At 34.5% G+C, this 17,856-nt stretch overlaps 1 long non-coding RNA gene across 4 annotated transcripts; it reads left to right on the forward strand.

The window, feature by feature from the left end:
- Positions 1 to 1,315: 1,315 nt before the first annotated feature.
- LOC105421028 (uncharacterized) lies at positions 1,316 to 16,275 on the forward strand. Of its 4 annotated transcripts, none has more exons than XR_016040574.1 (4): positions 1,316 to 1,658; positions 1,726 to 1,845; positions 2,064 to 2,312; positions 15,515 to 16,275. It is a non-coding gene; the product is annotated as an uncharacterized LOC105421028 (long non-coding RNA). The 4 variants fall into 4 exon arrangements; XR_016040573.1 differs by lacking the exon at positions 15,515 to 16,275 and adding an exon at positions 11,050 to 11,322 and having other exon boundaries at positions 1,726 to 1,850; XR_966828.3 differs by lacking the exon at positions 15,515 to 16,275 and adding an exon at positions 11,050 to 11,322.
- Positions 16,276 to 17,856: the final 1,581 nt, after the last annotated feature.

The raw sequence follows: 17,856 nt of genomic DNA on the forward strand, positions 1-17,856 counted from the left end.
CATAAAGATTTCTAGTATTGAAACCATATTTCTTAGCACTATTTGAAGGTAGGCTCTAATTTAATTGTTTAGAGTCTAGGCTCCATACAAACCGCATCCCTGTTTTAGAAAGTATTTGTATATAAAAAAAACATCAAAGTGGTTCATAACTATTTGTTACGGACCGTTTGATTTCTTGTAAAGATGAAAGGATAGATCAAAGTAATCCAGAATTGCTAGATGCAAACCCCTCACTAAAATTGAGTGAGTATTTAGGAACTACTAGTTTCGAAATACATATCTTTTAAAATTTTTTGAAAAAAAACACAAAATAAAAGACATATATGTAGAACATTAAGTAAGCTACTAGGAATTAGGGGTAGCAATGGGTCGGGTCCAACTGGACCTGAATCCGGACCCCAATAGATTTGGGTCTAGGTTTTGGACCTGGACCCAGACCCGAATAGATTTGAGTCCAGGTTTTGGACCTGGACCCAACCCTCCAAAAAATGGACCCATACCCGTACCCTTTGGGTCTCAGGTCTACCTTGTCGGGTCTTAGGTTCATTGTCACCCTCACCATAATCTTCTTCTTCTTTTTTTTCTGCCTATTTTTCTATCATCATATACCTGTATTATTGGCAATAAGGTCACAATCACCCGCAATTAGATTTGAAGACGTGTGATTTGCGGTTTAATAGCTAAAGATGACTATTAGTTCTAATTATGTATGATCCTTAATACACCCAAATGAATAGGGTTTAAAGTAAAATATTTTATCAACCGTTTACAGGTACGGGTACAGGTCGGATCAAGCTGGACCCGGATCCGGACTGATATAGTGTTCAGGTCCAAGTTTTGGACCTGAACCCAACCTATCGAGTCCAAATCTAGAGCCATACCTGATCCGTGTCCAATATACCTTACGGGTACTGGGTCGGGTCTCGATCAATTTCCACCCCAAATAGAAATTAATGGTTCTTAATGAGAGGCATTATGGAAAATGAAAAACAATACTATGAGATTTCACATCTTCCAACAACCATATAAACAATAAAATACCAGCATTAATTTCTTTTATTTTATTTTTTATTTTTATTTTTATTTTTTATGATGTTAAGTAAATGATTTAGTTTACACGCCAATGAGCAGGTGTAAAGTAATGAAGAAAATAGAAGAGCCAAGCACCTAAAAAAAAACGAACAAACTAAAGCAAGATGTCGTTCTCTCCTTTTCACACCCATAGAAAAAGTCACCCAAGCCTCTCCACAGATTAGCAAAGAAGACGAGGCCTATTTATTTTTGCAGTTTTACTTCTCTCCCTGTCAAAATGTCACATTTCTAAGTCCTTCACAGCTTCATCTTCCTCTCTCTGAACCCAAGTTCTTATCTCTCATCTTTCACTTTCCTCCTCTTAATTTCAAGATTCTTGAGTTCTCTTGATTTCCTTTTTGCCCTAAGTTATTCTCTTCTTACTCGAGTTCTTATCTTTTTTCTTCCTTTAAATTCTCAAACCATCTTCTGTTTGGTCTCTCTGGCTCTGAATCACATAGATACAGTAAAATCTCTTGAATTCTTCTGTCAAGTCTCTTGAATTCTTCTGTGACTACAAAGGTTTAGTTTCAGGAAGGCATCCTTTCCTATTCAGTTTCACACTCGTACTGTTTGTGAAAAATCAGGTAGATCCATCATCGCATCCTTCAATTTTGTTTTGTTTCACATTTTGAATTGCTTGGATCCACTCAGATCTCTAGATTGGGGTCAACAAGAAGGGCAGTCAACAAAATAGATGGCAATACAGAGAAGACCAACAGACGCCAAGAAAGATGGAAGAGGAGCTAAGGATTTGTGCCTCCTTTTTTTTGGGTGAGGCATGTGATTCTTCTTATTTTGGGTAATATCTATCTTAATAGACTTTATCCCTAATTGCAAATCCACACTTTCTCTCTCCTTCTCTCTACCATTAAGAGATTCAACCATACCATGGATTTCCGTCTCATTGTTAACTACTAAGAATATCGGAAATGTGCGTGTATAATATTGTCTTTCCTTGTTCATTTGATATCATAAAAGCTATCATGCAGGTTGAGATGGTTGTGATGTAAAGATGATCACAAGAAAACATCTGTCTAAGAGGGTGGCGTTCAAATTGGTGGTCTCACTACGAGCTAAACACGAAAGTAGTGAGACGGATTGCCGATCTGTTGATAAAACCCTATGCCAAAATTATTATCAAGAAGTCTGAAGATTTGCTCCTTGCGATTATTATTGTCTCCAATGAGTAATGGGACAGCGTGTGAGAGTGAATGAACTTGCAGCTTGCATTCAATGAGGTATGAGTAAATACCTACTTATTCTTTTAAAGTTCAGTTCAGGTATGATATTTGGAAATTTAGTTATGTTCATTTGAATGACATGTTGTGATCGTTTGAATGACATGTTGGTGAGTATTATTTTCTCAAACCGCACACTGTTTCCATAGGATTATTTTCAAGGCGGACACATTACTCCTAACGATGCATGTACTTTGATTGGAAGCCTTAAAACTGCATGCATGTTAGAAAATAGTTGCGATGGTGACAAGGTGAAGATGCATGACATGATGCGAGGACTAGCAATATGATTTTGTTGGGGCAAGGTCCAAGTTTTTAATGCATTTACTTGAATGCAATATCTCTAGAGGCCATTCCAACAATTTCTTTGAATGCATACATGTCGTTTGTATACTTCGAGTCAAATAAATGTTGTGGCAATCCCAGTTTTCTGGTCATATTCAGTGAATCTCTTCTGCATGAATATATTTGTAAATTAAATTATAAATACCGGGAAGAGTTAACCATAGAATTTGAAGAGTTCCAACAACTCCAAGTATTGGACCTAAAGAACTCTGACCGAAACTCTTAAATGCGCCAGAATCCCACCTAGGGTGTTTCCTAAACAAGCTAAGAGAGTCGGCCTACTTGATCTGCTTAAAATATGTGAATTTTGTTATGAATCATGCGATCAATGGTGATTGCTTCAAGCCTCTAGTTATGAGACATTTGGAATTAAGCAAATGCACTGTGACAAAAATGCCTTGGAGATATTTGAAATTAAGCAAAGGCTTAGCATACAACATTGTATGTTAGGTAATCCATGACTTTTATGGGTGATTCTCAAAAACTCCTTAACAAGAAAGAAAACTAGACTGTTGGAATAGGGTATGGATGAGATGTTGAAAATATGGAGATGAAGATGACATGGATTAAGAAAAATAGAGCTACAATGCCTCCCCAAATTTTATGATACATGTGACCATTTCTTGAACTGATCATCATTAGAGGTGATGGTTATGGAGTAAAAATCTCCCTCTAGGTGTTAGCAGGGTAGAAAGCCCAGATATTTTTATAAAGAATGGTGGGAAGGACAAAGCAACGACTCCCTTCTCTAACCGAATTATTAGATCATTTTGAGAACCAGGAAGAAAATGAGACTAAATCCGGCTTCATCGGGGAGGAAGAGGGTGAGACTGAATCAGATTTCATCAAGAAGTAACAAGAGAGTGGTCCAAAAGGCAGGATTTTGAAGTGGCAAAAGAAAGGGTTGATGGCCTACAGCCCTCTGATCAAAGACAACCGCGATTCGAGCTGCATGCATTTCTTTTAAGTGAATGTAACGCACGCCAATTGTATCGAATCACCAAACTAGTTTCAATAGTACATTCCATCCTTGAGTTTTTTAATACAAGAATGTTAATGGCCCCTGTTTCATTGCTTTGTAGGAGCTCCTTAATTTTGCAAGTTGGATCTCTCTCTCTATGTGTGTGTGCGGCCGTGGGTAGGGTTCTGTAAACACAAGTACACTACTTTTATTTCAATGCCTAAACATTTCATCTATGTACAAATGATAGTAACATGTATAAGATTTTGGTGCTAACATTTCATCAATGTACAAATTATGGTAACATGTCTAAGAATTGGTGCTATGGAATCCTTGCACAAGGAGGGTAGCATAGAACATGATAATTCATGGAGTACAGATGGTATAAGTCCTGAAAATTTAAAATTCGAATACCCCTTCATGTTGGAAGTAATCACATTTGGAGCTTTGCAAGCTCAATGTGGAAATCGTTTCCTCTCTGTGAGATTAAAAACAGAGAATTCTCTAAAGCCTGAGCACAGGGTCTCCAGAGAGAGCAAGAATAAATCAAAGGTTGCTATGGCCGTGGCCATGGCTTTTTAATGAAGGGGATTCAACAACATTGGACCCAAAAAAGGAAATTGGGAAAAATAGCTGATCGAAGTTCAAACGGAAGATTGAATACTTTCCACTGCTTTTAAAGTCGGCTTGGGCCTTGAACTCGTCCAACTTAGTAACTCGGCCAAGTGCCGAGCAATGTACAGTCCCTGAAAGTAGAAATATCTTTCCCGAACTCGACCAAGCCAGTTCCCGGACTCAACCAAGCTGGTTCCCGGACTCGACCAAGTTTTCAATCACTGGTTATTTCATTCACTTAAATATAAATATCTTTCCTCATTGACAAGCAAGAGTTTTTAGTGGGAGTGTTAAAATGATTAAAGTGCATTTTTTTAAAATCATTTGGTTTATTTTATTTTATTTTATTTTGAATGATGTCGATTATATTTGTAATTGTACAATAGAAAATTATGGACCTAATAGGTGATTAATAGTTATCACAGTAAATAGGTAGTTATTATTGTAAGTAGGTAGTTATTGTAGGAAATTAGATTGTAAAATCCTCTATTTAAAGAAATGTGTGTATTAGGAAAATTGAGTCTAAAAAGTGAGTCTTATATATCAAGTTTGTAATGTTGTTATGTACCTCAATTTTTTTTTGAATAAAAAATTATTTTCTTTCACCTCATATCATGGTGAGTCTTGTCTTAAGCTAGTGTGATTTACAGTAATTGAAAAGCAGATTGTTTTAGTATCGTGTCATCCATATTTCTCGACTGAAAATTCTAACACAACAAGGATTAGTGCTAGGATTATTTTTGCTCTTATAATGTCTAAAGACCTAATTGAAATGAGAGATTTGTGTAATCAAACATCAAGGCCTACAACAATGAAAAACAACAAATGAGTAGCTGATGGGAAATGGGCAAGGGCAAGGGCAAGGTTTTTTCCAAGAAAATCTATCATTGACCGTTAAATCGAAACCCCAAAAAATGGTGAATGTTGTAACATTATGTGAAAAATCAATTATCAATAATTCTTAGATCCGTCAAATCTAAAAAAAAATTGGAGCTTTAAATTTTTAATTAAAATATTTCTGAAAAATTATTAAATTATATATACGATATAAACCATTTAACATTTACCTATTTTTTATTTAATTTTAAAAAAAGCCTATCAAAACACACGACCATAAGTTTGAAATGTTGAAAATAGGCAGGGTGTTAAACAACTGTTCCTAGGCCTTATATAAACCACATGGGATAATTTGTTTTTTACTTCTTCAGGGGTGCGGTTTGTATATAGTCCAGGTTCTAACAATCAACTTAGAGCCAACCTTTAAATGGTGGTGAGAAATGTGGTTTCAATACTGGAAATCTTTGTGATAGCTTTATAATATATTTTTATCTTTTTTTTATAAAGTTTAAAGCTTCAAAAATATTGTAGATCGACATATCTATGAAAATTTGTAAATCTTGAAAATTGACAGCCCAAAAATGCGTTACAAAATATACTATTTTCAAAACTTGAAATCTATTTTTTTTTCACTTCCATGCTTCTTGATGTTGAGATGATCAATTTGAGGACATTTGGGCATCAAAACAATCCCTTCTAGTAAAATTTTTGAGGTGAGATCTAATTTGATTGTTTAAAGCTTAGGCTCTATATAAATTTTTCCCTTTTTTTCAAGCACTTGTAATGACGGTTTGACCTCGTTTTGTTGTCCCTACACTTTCCTACTAACATCCATAAAGTTTAAAATCGATCTATAAATTGCTGACTATAAATTGTTGAACACTTTGCATTTTATGACCCATTTGGTTTCTTGGATTCAGATTTCTAGGAGTCAATTTTTCTGAAAAAACTGGGCACTAATATTTGGTTGGTTTAGGATTGACATTTATGTTGGAATTGAGATTTATATGGGATTCTGAATATTTATTTTAGCCTAAATTTTTAAAATCTATATTTCACCAAATAGGTGGAATTGATATTTCATGAAAACGACCCATTTTGCTGCCGAAGAACAAAAAGAAACTCAAAATTTTACAAAGGGAAACTATATCAAATTTTAGAAAAAAAAAACATATTAAAATTTTAGAGAAAGAAAATATATCAAATTTTAGAGAGAGTATATGAAATTTTTTAAAGAGAAAATATACAAATTTTTTTAGAGAAAGAAACTATCTCAAATTTAAAATTTTAGTAAGACTATATTAAAATTTTAGAGAGAGAAACAATCACAAATCTTAAAATTTCGAGAGAAAATATATTATAGGGAACTTGAAATCACAACAAGATTTCCGTTCTTCATGCTCTTTTTCCCAACTGCTGTATTGGTTCTTGTGGTTTTTATCACTAGAAGTGAGCGTTGAAGCCCATGCATCGGTGGATTGGAAATCAAGTCTTGAAAATTACGCATTGTTCAATGAGACCAGCCATTGCACTTGCATTGGATTGGTATTCGATGCGACGATGGTGGAAGCATTACTGAGATTAGCTCTCGAGTTTCGCGCTCTCTCGAACTCTCAATCATCTTAACTCCGAATCGTTGCATTATGTGTTTCTATTATTTTAATTAAAATATATAAATACTGAGAACGTGCTTCATTTCTAAGTATTTGTTGACTATTACATTCATTAGTCAAAATAAAGCTTTTAAAATGCGTAATCAAATAGATATATAAGAACATAATTAAAAAAACTTACAGCATTGTCAAGTATTAAAAATCGAGTGAAAGCATAGTCAAGTATAAAAAAACAAGTTACTTTACAGAATGACACTCGCATATATATTGAGGCTCATTTAGCCGACCCAAAGATTTGGCCCAACTCACTAAATTATGTGAATATCAAAATGATAAATATTTTATTAAAATTTTCACCATGCCTAGAAATTAAGAGGTCGACGGCCTTTTGATTGTATGATAATTTTTCCTTTTGTTCTCTAGTTTTTTTTATTTTTTCTTAATGTGTTTTCGTGGTGTTTTAAAGAGGGAAATTGCCTGAGTTTATTATTTTTATATTTAATCTTGTATTTGCCTGATGCTCTATTATATGGATTCTGTCTGCTTTTTTTTTTTCTTTTTTGCAAAATTTCGGGTGTGAAATTTTTATGGTGAATAGGGTAGTATCCAGGTTTATTTGTATAGTATTTGGTGAAACTTTTGGTCGTTTATTTAAGAGATTATCTATAAAGAGGTCATTTACTTTTTGTACAAAGATGTCACAACTACTTACACTCATTAGATGTTAAATTGGATGACTTAGGGTGCGTCAGGAAGTTCCAATCATTACACTCTTACGACGACTCATTTTGAAATCTAAGGGACAAGAATGATTGTGACCACTTTGTACAAAAGAAAAACATGGTCTCTTTGTATATAATCCTTTTATTTAATTTACGGGTTCTTATTTTCTCGGATCTTGAAATTAAAAGTAGTAGTAATGATGTGTTTCTTAACAAAAGAAACTATGTATTGAATTCGTTTAAAAGATTTGGTATGGAAAATTGCATACCCATCTCAATTTCCCCATAAACAAATCATAAGTAGATGGCCAATATTTGAAAAGTGCTTTTCAAAGTTATACTGTATAGGAGGACTTTGGGTAGGCTTATCTCCATAATAATTCATAGGGTAATTATCTATTCTATTGTGGGAACCGTAAGCCAATTTATGGAGTTCCCATGAAAACCTCATTTGGAAGAAGAAAGAAAATGTCTTTGATGTGCTAAGGGTTTTAATCGCTTCAATTTTGAGGCATGACTCACCTAATCCGATTCGTGTGACTTCAATTTGGATTAAGCTATATATGAAAATCGCTATTTAAAAATTAGATCTCCGCTCCCAGAATTTTAAGATTGCGATCTCGAAAAATAGATTGCATGTTGAGTTGTCGAGTGTGCCCGTGCCCATGATCCATCAGGGTCTACCCTAACATACCAATCTTGAAATTTATTATTTTCAATTTCATATATCCTTGGTTGTGGTTTCTATAAGGTTGCAACCTTAAACAATCCAATTAAGATGCACCACCAAATTTTATCTATGTCATGTAAATTTGGTGTAAAAAAATTCTTAAGATTATTTGAAAATCGATTTTCATATCTAATTAAATACTTTTAAACTCCAAAAAAGGTTAAAATCATGTAGATCTATAAACATAAGAAAATTTACTGGGGATGTCCCACGGCCCAAATTAAATCTGGGCCAATCTGACGGTCACGAATGTCCGATAGTGTTTGAATTTTAATTTTTTTTCTACAAATCCAAATCACTTGAAATTTTAGGCGTGTGCTCTTCAAAAATAGGAAAATTTATGAAAAATATATAAAAAAACATTTTACATGAAATAAATTGACCAAAATACCCCTAAAAAGTTCTGAGGGGTATTTTATTCAATTATTTTTTTATATTTTTATTAGGTGTACCTTGATGAGAAGAACACACGCCTAAAATTTCAAGTGATTTGGATTTATAGAAAAAGAAAAATTAAAATTCAAACACTATCGGACATTCGTGAGCGTCAGATTGGATGACCCAGATTCAATATGGGTCATTCGCGTATGAGCATACAACAATGAGTCATATATATATATATATGAAACAGCCGGGATTAGCCCACTAGCTCATATGAACATGAGCTTAACGGTCCAGATTGAATTTGAGATGATTTGACGATCATGGATGTTTGTTAGTATTTGAATTTTAATTTTTTTTCTATAGATTCAAATCACTTAAAATTTTAGGTGTGCGTTCTTCTCATCAAGGTGCACCGAATAAAAATATAAAAAAAATTATTCGCAAAAAACAAAATGATCAAAATACCTCCGAAATTTTTTGGGGTATTTTGGTAAATTTATTTAATGTAAAGTAGTTTTTTTGATATTTTTCAAAGATTCACCTTTTTTTTATGAACACACGCCTAAAATTTCAAGTGATTTGGATTGGTAAAAAAAAATTTAAAGTTCAAACACTAACAAACAGCTGTGAATGTCAGATTGGCCCAGCTCCAAGCTGAGCCATGGGGCTCATATGAATTCATATGTTCATATGAGCTGGTGGGCTAATCTCATCTTTTTCCATATATATATATATAATACGAACTAACATAATAAGAAATTTATAACAATTTCATGTAATAACAACTTTATACAAACTGTTTGGATAACATCATTTGAAAGCTAAACAGTAAACAGAAAACTTACATACAACTGCGAGAGACTGATAACAAACTTATAACATACTGTGTACAGAAATAAAAACTTACAGAGTACAAATGCAGAAACTGCAAAAAGACTTCCACTCGGGTGGACAGTGCCTTGATAGAGACTTGTAGTGACAATCACACATTACACATACTAAAACTAATATTTACAAGAGAAGAGAAAAGAAGAAGAAGGCAGGAGAAGAGTATTCTTCTGATGAGCTTGCTAACACCTAGGGATCTTCGGATATCCTGCAAATGAGGAGAGTCCTCGTATTTATAGGCTTCGAACTCCAAGTAATTATCCATTAGGATGCATTCCGGACTTCAATTTATTTGGATGGATGGCTACGGGTGGTACGGCGAGATTCACTTCAACAGATGGATGGCGACAGGTGGTACAGTGAGATTCGCTGGAGGGTGAAATGGTTGGTGGCTTTTATTGCGTGGGAAGCTGATTGGACCGCTGCTGCACGGATGGTCTTCAAAAAGTAAGGGAATCTTTACTGTAGCTATTTGAAAATTTTGTCTTGTATGATGACTTAGGCATTTATTGTCATATCGATGTCGGTGGGGAATGGTGACTAGGCATCAGCAGGCATCTCGAGTCACTTCAAAGGCATCTTTGGTCTTGTCATAGCAGCTTTGGCATCTTTGGTTATATCAAAGGCATCTTTTATCTTTTCAACAACATCTTATGTCATATCACAGGTAAAGGTGTGTATGCTTTATCTGATATGGGCTTAGTATAATGATTGCTTCTGAGACATGCCGTGAGCAGATGTATCTCCTTCAGTGGCATCTGTTTCTATAGCTGTTTCTGCCTCTTCTGTAAAAATCTCATATAGCTGTTTCTCAAGTTCAGCTCTAGTGGCTTGAGGATTGTGTTTTCTTATGTGGGATATATACTTAGATAAATTATTTGGGTTAAAATAGGAAGAAGGTTTGAAACTAGTTGAGACTTGTTTCAGTATAATATGCTCTGGGTATAGATTGTGGTAGACAAAAACATCCCACCACTTTACAGCAATCTGCTTTCCGAGACATGGAATATATTCATAATTATTTATATTGTTATCATATATAGCAAATGACCATTTGAGAATCCAAGGTATTTGATAAAAAGCAACAAAATATAAATGATAGTTTATTTTGGGATCTTTCCCATTATGCTCAATGAATTTTTCTTGAGAGGCTTGCAAGGTGTCTTGCATTATTTAGGATAGAGATCCCAAATTGTGAACCAATTTAAGAACCAATTAGGAGCAGGTTCGGTTACCACCATTTTGAATTGGAGGAACCATGTATGGGATTTATATTGGTTTTGGATAGTAAGTATGTGATGCCAGGCATCAATATAATCAGAGTATCGATAATGCTTATTTGGGAAATCAGGAGATTGTAATTTTTTGAAGCGTGAAGAGTTTGAACCCCATTCACTGGAATTCAATATTTTCCGTATCTGCATTTTTGAATATGATATCATGTTTGAATTCTTATGATAATAATGAGTTAGATATATGGAGCATGTCTCAAGTAAAATCATTTCAAACCACTCTCTGGTTTTCATACCATTAGAGGGGTTCAGGTTATTGCACAGGCAATATTTGGCTACCGTATTTGGGTCTTCTGAAGCATGTATAGCATCTGCAATATTTTCATATGGCGATTTGTTTGTGGTTGTAGGCTTTCTAATAGTTGGAGATTGTATGAATAATGGAGTTTGAGAAGATAATGGTGCTTGGCTAGAATATTGTGGATAATTTGACGGACTATTTAGGATGCTAGGTGAATATGGGGTCAGGCTTCTGTTTGGAGATTGTACAGGGACAATATCTAATGATGTTTCCATGGGAGTCTTCTTTTTGGATCGTACAGTATTAATATTCATGATTTGATTCTCAATCGCATATTCTTATTGAATAATATTAAAGGTAAAGATAATTCAGGTGGATCAAAGTGATCAGTGTTGCCCTCCCTGCAAAAATTCACGAGTGAGAAAATCAGGAAGATGGTTTGCAGAACTTTTTAACTATTTAATTGAAAAAGTCGAATGAAGAGAGAATGGTTGCCAACGAGCAAATATCTGTTTTGATACCAAATTTTGCACATCTTTTTCAAGAATATCTTTTGTAGCTTTGCAATCAGTACGAATAAGAAAATGAGTATTTAATATATCACTTTGGAATTTAGTGACATAATGGACAATAGCAAGAAGTTCTTTTTTAACAGTAGAATAATTTTGTTGAGTAGAATTTCATGCTTTAGATGTATATCGTACTAATTGCTCAGTGGTATTGATTTTTAATTTTAATATACCTCCTAATCCTAATTCAAAGGCATCACATTCAATGATTTTGAAAGTATTTAGGATGGGCTAAAGTCAAGCAAGGCAATTCTTTTGCTTTGAGTTTAATCGTTTTTACAGCTTGAGTATGTTCATTTGTCCATTTAGGTGGATTCTTTTTGAGTCTATCATATAAGGGTTTAGCATCTAATGCTAGATTTTCATAAAAATCAACAATATAATTTAAACAACCTAAGAATCCTTGTAATTCAGCTTTATCTAATATAATATCTGGAAACTTATCAGCAGATTGAATAGATCTTTCTATTGGGATAATTGTTCCATGATAAATATGATGTCCTAATCTTTGTTTGACATATATTAATCTTTTTGGCAGAGACTACTAGTCCTGCATGTTTGACTGCATTAATAAAAACATTAATATGTTTGAAATGTTGATTTATATTTTCAGAGAATACTAAAACATCATCAATATATACAATCATGAATTTGTAATATGGATTGAATACTTCATTCATAATTTTTTGAAATTCTGATGGAGCATTTTTTAGTCCAAATGGCATCACATTCCATTCATATTGTCCGAATGATACATTAAATGTAGTTTTATATTTATCCTCTTCTTTTATTTGTATTTGCCAATAACTTGATTTTAAATCAAATTTAGAAAAGATTGTGGCAGTAGCCAATCGATCTAATAGGTCTTTTTTATTTGGGATTCGAAAATGATTTGTTATGTACGAGAATGATTTTTTTTTAGGGATCCAAAAATGATTTGTTATATACGAGAATGGTATTTTCGTTATAAAAAGATAAACTTTTTATATTGAGGGTATTTGTTAGGAAATATGGTTTTTAGGGGGAAGTTGCCAGAGAAAAGTGAGGTATTTGCTAGGAAACATCGATTTTAAGGGGAAATTGCTTGAAAAAGTCAGGTGGGAGTAAATTGATAGAGAGTCTATCTTGGGGGGTTTTATGCAAAATTTTCAAAATGGTATTGGCTGTGGGGGTGGTTTTCCTTAAAACTACCCATTACATAATTTGTTTTTTGGAATTGTTTATAAAGAGACGATTTATCTTTTGCACGTTATATGTCAAATTGGATGGTTTAAGGTGAGACAAAGTTCGAAAATAAAAAATTTTTCTTTTTTTTTTTTGTTTTTTTTTAGGTTTTTCAAGAACTAAAAAATTACTTGAAAAACCTAAAAAAAAAGGAAAAAAAAAGAAAAAAAAAAATTCTCGGACTTTCTTGAAAAACCTAAAAAAAAAGAAAAAAAAAATTTCTCGGACTTCATGACTCACCTTAAACCATCCAATTTGACATGTAATGTGCAAAAGATAAATCGTCTCTTTATAAACTTTAGTTCTTCATAAATTCACACCACAAACTCATATTTAATATTTTATAGATTACTTATTCGAACTGATCTGGATCGCCAAGCTAGAATACATATGTGGGATGACCGATCACCCCATCGATGTGGGATGTGAAACACTTGCTCATCTACTTACTAGGCTATCCCATGCAGCTTATCACACTCTTAGAAAGGGGATTAGTTCTAATAGGAGTGTAGGGGTTTTTGGCCAGAAAACCTTTGTTGTTTGGATTTTGATTTCCGTCTTTTCTCTTTCCTATTTTTTTTTTTTTTGTGTATTTAGGTACTCATATTTTTGTACTCGGATTGCTGCTCTGCTAGGTTAAAAGAAGTAACTAGAGGGGGATGGGATTGAGGTCGTGGTGGTAGTACCACTTGAGCCTCAACTACCGGTCTAGATTCCCATTACTACTTACACATTAAAAAACCACTAATGATTTCTAAAAATGAATCGAGGTGTGTATTCCCCACTGATCTATCCAAATAATAATAATAATAATAATAATAATAATTAACGTAATGACTATTATCCTCCATATATTGATGAAACAAGCCCTATGAGCGTTACCGAGTGAAAGAGCTATTAGAGCTTGTTGGAGCTAACTTAGTTTGTGACGGTGTGCTGGACCGCTCTCGTCTTGGCCTACAACTAGGCTTTGTCTAGACCATGTGGACCGGCGTAATGACTATTATCCTCCATATATTGATGAAACGGGCCCTGTGAGTGCTACGAAGTGAAAGAGATATTAGAGCATGTTGGAGCTAACTTAGTCTATGACGGTGTGCTGGACCGCCCTCGTCATGGCCTACAACTAGGCTTTGGTTAGACAATGTGGACCAACGTGTTGGGCTGGTTAAGCTTAGTCCCTATTATGCGCATTGCTAAAAGAGTAAGAAGGAGATATTAGAGCTTGTTGGAGCTAACTTAGTCTATGACAGTGTGCTGGACTGCCCTCGTCTTGGCCTACAACTAGGACTTGGCTAGACCATGTGGACCAGCGTTTTGGGCTGGTTAAGCTTAGTCCCTATTACGCGTATTGTTAAAAGAGTTAAGGTTTTAAAAATAGTCAATTCGGATCAGACAGGAAATATCTAGACAGGAAAACGACGTCTCAATGTTCATGTATTTTTGTAAAATAATAAAAATACATAATGTATCATCCCCAATTTTTTTTAAACTCAATTTTTAGGATTTTTTGAAATTCTTTTATGCTGAAACTCGCTGATCCGAATCACTGATCCACTGATTCAACCCGTTTTTTGGAGCGATCAATCCAATTCACCGATATGTTTTTTAACCTTGCTGAAAAGGGTTTTAAGTACCTTGTTGACATCAGTATTAGCCCAACGGTAGATGTGGTTCTAGGATGACACGAATGAGAGAAGTGGGACAAGTTAAAGCATAACCTCTTGTAGGATGGTCATGAGGAAAATTAGTCATTCCTATATTCTAGGATAGTGGCTTTTGAGGATAACTGTCTGAAAACCTTAGCATGTATCCTACAAAGCATTGAGCTGCTAGGAGCATTTGGTCTTTGTGAATCTTGAGATTTTGAGTTTGGTGGTGATCCATGAACATGCATATCCCTAAAAGAGGATTCTTGTGATGGAGAAACTAGACACTCATGTTTAGTACTTGGTCCTTTACCCATAAACTTATCTTTAGGGAGGTCACACAGAATCTATGGTCCATCTATGCCTTGACTAGTTTTGATAGGCCAATCATATATCTCATAAATAGGAGACATGAAGATCATCTTGATCTTCAGTGTGTTTGGTTGATAGGTTGTGGTCATATGATAGTCATGGAACATTTGGTGATATTGTTTCATTGCTAGCTCACTCTTCCAATGGTATTTCAAGTGACTTTTAGAAGTTTTTAATGAAAAATAAAATTGATCTTATTTTTCAATTCGGCCACCTATATTGGTATAATAATTTTTTATTTAAAATATGAGTACTTTTGGAAATTCTTGTTGTAAAATAAGAGTTTTCCTGGGATCATTTATTTGTTTAAATCAGAAACAAGTTGGATGCAATATGGGTAGTCATAATTTGGCATGTCCTTGTATCAAGGGGGCCCACACTTCTTTGATCCTTTGATTAAATGGACCCCATTGGCCATGGGAGCATGTGGCAATCAAAAAGAGAAAGGGGATCTACATGGGGCGCAGTAAACATCCCTAATGCGTGCATGATACTCCAAAATTGGTGTCATAATGCAAATAAGATTCCGAAGTTACCAGCTGGTTAGGCAGTTAAGATTTTGAAAAGTTAAAAGGGTAAAATATATTTGAACCTAGACAAAGAAGTCTAAATCAAATTGGAGCTACTTCCAAAGAATTCTATTAGAAATGAAATTTCCTAAAAATATTTTATTTGACTCTACCTTGAATTGCAATGTTGTTGGAACAAAGATTCCTCTTGAGAATAATTGTGGTATTTCCACCTTTGATCATGATTGTAGGGCAAGGATGCATAGAAGGCTATGTTACTTAGATTTATCTCTACTCCAAGTAGCCCACCCCTCTGCACAACACATGAAAGTTATAAGAGCCAAGAGAGAACATCTTATGAGGGAGCTCCAAGTACCCCACCCCTCTATACAACACATGAAAGTTCTAAGAGCCAAGAGAGAGCATCATATGAGGGAGCTTAAGGCTGGGTCACATTACGAGTGTCAATGGACCTGGACCCGACATGGAATTTGACGACCGACCCGACCCAACCAGGTATGGGTATGTGTTCAAAAAATCAACCGACAAGTCGGGTGCAGTTCAAAATATGGGACTCAAACACTATTCAAGTATGGGTCCGGGTCCATGTGGACATTGACCACGACCTCGATTCCCAGGACGTCCATGTTTCCAAAATCCATGTTCTTGTTCAAGTATGAGTATCATGTCTCTAGCTATCAGTCAATTTTTTTCCTAAATCAATGTTCTTATTTGAACTTTAAATCTTGTTTTTAGTTTACTCTGATTTTTGCTAATTTGTTTTTATTTTTTAACAATTTTTTTGCTTTTTTTATTTTTTAGTGGTCCCTTTTGGCCCATACACTGGAATCACCAAGTTACTTGACTCAAGCAGTGCCTAAGAGAGCTTGAGCCATGTTCCTGGCTCAAATTATCTTACCAATCAGAAACTCTTGACATTGTTGGCAACCACATTAATAGAGACACAGAATGGTGGTGTTGGTTGTGTTGTGAAGCTTGCTTCTTTTTAAAACTCGTTGCTTCCTTTCCCCATTCTTCTTCTTCTTCTTTTTCATAAATTAAACCAATCTCGTACATTAACATAGCTTCATCAAGTTTGGCATTTTTTGAACAAAATAGCCTTCATAATAGTTGTATTACCATAATGACTACTGTATTACGGTACTTTAGACCATGCTAAGCATTACGGTACTTTAAGTACCATAATGACCAAGCTAAGCATTACAATACTTTAAAGACTATAATGCTCTATGGGTCTCTTTCTCCCTCATTTGTCACATCTCATCATACTTCTCTTTTGAAGTAAGAACTATTTTCCCTCTTTTTTTATTGAGCAATTTTCAAGAGCACTTTGTAGCATTTCAACGAATTTGAATTTTAAGCATTACAGTGTGCTTATTGTCTTTAACGTATCAAAATGCTTGAAAATTTGAGTATTACGGTATTTAAAGTACCCTAAGGTTTAGCCTGGTCATTACGATACTTTAAAGACCGTAAGTCCTGAAACACTACTGGAAAACTATTGAAAATTTGAGCATTACGGTCTTTAAAATATCGTAATGCTTAGCTTAGTCATTACGGTACTTATAGTACGGTAGTGCTTAGATTAGTCATTACGGTACTTAAAATACTGTAATGCGATTGTCATTATAGTAATACGACTACCGTGAAGGTTATTTTGGTTTAAAAAAAAATTCAAAATTGAGGAAAAATGGTGCGGACGAGGTTTATGAAAGTTGAGGTTCTTTTTTTTTAATCAAGTGAAAATTAAGGTATATCTCTAATAATTTCCCAAGTTTAAATAACACAGTGAAAAACATTTTTTTTTTTTATAACTCACAACGATCGTTCTTGGCAAGGCCATTTTTGGTTCCCAATATACAACAACCCATTTTTGAAATATAGCCACTCCTATGAGGAACACTTCATACATTCATTGCATCTAGCCTGACACATATAGACGAAATGTTCCTCCCATATTGGGGAGCAATATTCAAAATGCCAAAGGCCGCCACCTAGGCAGGAGCCCAGATACCTGGGAAGCCCTAAAGGCAGGGGGTTGAAGTGGGGGCCAAATGTTGTTTTGTGCATGTGTTTTTGTGAATATGTGTGTGTCCATATACATACGATCGTATGTGTGTATGTAAGGCATTGTATAAAGTTCGTGAAGATCGTCCTTTTTCTTTTTTTTATTTTGGATCCATATTTGTGAGAGAGAGGTCTCGAACACTTAGAGGATGCTCTTCTTTTTCTTCTTCTAATACATTGAGAGAGAGCGAGAGAGAGAGAGTTTATAAGAAGAGAGGGACCTTGTGTAGAACACTTGGAGGTAGTGGTTTAAAAAACGGATTGGTTCCCTTGATTGAGCAGCCCATAGAGCAATCTAGATTAGTGAATTAGCGATTCGGATTGGGAATCTGCCGAATCGGTCAGATTTAACCTTAAAAATCTAAAACATTATTAAAATTCATTATAAATGTTGTTTATTAGGAATCCAATAAGAAATGGGGGTATTCCATTAAGAACTTTCATTTTTTGTATCAATATGCTAATATTGAGATGTTATTTCCCTGTATGAATTACTGTTAACTAT

The sequence above is a fragment of the Amborella trichopoda genome, chromosome 9 (genome assembly GCF_054954075.1).
Source record: "Amborella trichopoda isolate Santa Cruz 75 chromosome 9, AtrichopodaSantaCruz75HAP2 v2.0, whole genome shotgun sequence".
In the NCBI taxonomy this organism is placed as follows: Eukaryota; Viridiplantae; Streptophyta; class Magnoliopsida; order Amborellales; family Amborellaceae; genus Amborella; species Amborella trichopoda.